The sequence below is a fragment of the Nematolebias whitei genome, chromosome 3 (genome assembly GCF_014905685.2).
Source record: "Nematolebias whitei isolate Nwh7 chromosome 3, NemWhi1, whole genome shotgun sequence".
In the NCBI taxonomy this organism is placed as follows: Eukaryota; Metazoa; Chordata; class Actinopteri; order Cyprinodontiformes; family Rivulidae; genus Nematolebias; species Nematolebias whitei.
In genome coordinates this window covers 52876900-52878084 of record NC_056500.1, presented here as the reverse complement: position 1 = coordinate 52878084, position 1185 = coordinate 52876900, and the positions used below count along the sequence as shown (strand labels likewise).

The window sequence follows — 1185 nt, the reverse complement described above, 5'->3', positions numbered from 1 at the left end:
ATACACATATATACACATACATACATGTATACACATATATACACATATACACATTTGTGCATTTGAATAATCCTGACCTACACTCTTTTCCTGCTTCACCTCCTCCCCATTCCTTCGTGTTCAAGATGGCACCCAATAGAGAAGGAAAAAAAACTTCAGTGAAAGTACCATTTAATCAGAAGTCCTTTTGGTTCCACTTCTTGTAGTGTTTAAAAGATTAGCAGCCACTAAAGGTGATGTTTGTTTTACAGTAAATTCAAATATTTCCTGACTGAAAGCGGCTTTTACAGTAGAAGAAGGGACCGTGAACGCAACAGCAGGACGAGCACGTTAATAGATAAAACTGTATTTTGGTATAAAGTGTGTCGGACACATGAAGAGGGGCACCGCGGTTTCAAGGACCGGATAGTTTCTTTGAACGTGTCACTTGTTTGATGAAGTCCTGTCCAGGCTCGGGCCCGAGCTGGACCCACTCGGGCCCGAGCCTGGACAGGACTTCAAGCAACAAGCTGCTCAACAATCCGGGGAGTTTGGAACAAACTTTAACGAAGCTGGTCCAAGAGCGACAACTCTTCAGTTCACGGACTGAAACCAACTTGAGATCACTTCGCACTCAGCCGGACTCGTCGTTTGGACCACGGGTTCGTGATAAATGTGCTCCAGCGCCATGCAGCAGAACTTACCCAGGACGAGCCGGGTTCCCGTCTGCCTTCAGAGTCGTCGTCGGCCGGACACGAGCGCGTTTTCCTCGGTCGATGTTGTTCTCATGGGCGGGGGAGAAGTCAGTCGAACAGGGAGTTCCTGAAGCTCCACAGGAAGCTGCGGCGCTGCCTCCACCTCCTCCACCTCCTCCACCACCGGGGTGTGCCCAGATTAGAAACAAAGTGCAGGAATGCTGAGCCGCCTCAGGTGTATGAAGGGTGATCAGTGCCGCTTGCTCACAGCTCCACCAGCTGACCTGACACCAACTAACACCTCTGTTTCTGTGAACTTCCACATAAATGCAGAGGTAAATACTTCCACATACCAAACAAGAGACTTTCAATGTTTTATCAATCTAAACTCATTTACCGCTGGGCCATCACTTTTACACCGTTGTGCTCAGGGGTCCTCCAAACTATGTATGTATGTTTTATTTATTCATTTCATCCAAACAACAAATATAATACAATTTAAAGAAAAGAA

At 46.8% G+C, this 1185-nt stretch overlaps 1 protein-coding gene across 1 annotated transcript in view; it reads right to left on the bottom strand.

The window, feature by feature from the left end:
* The window catches only part of cyfip1 (cytoplasmic FMR1 interacting protein 1), a gene marked incomplete at its 5' end in the record, with an annotated part of 159045 nt that extends 158187 nt beyond the window's left edge, over positions 1 to 858 (bottom strand). Inside the window, 1 exon segment of the mRNA XM_037698324.1 lies at positions 684 to 858.
* Between the last annotated feature and the right edge of the window lie 327 nt (positions 859 to 1185).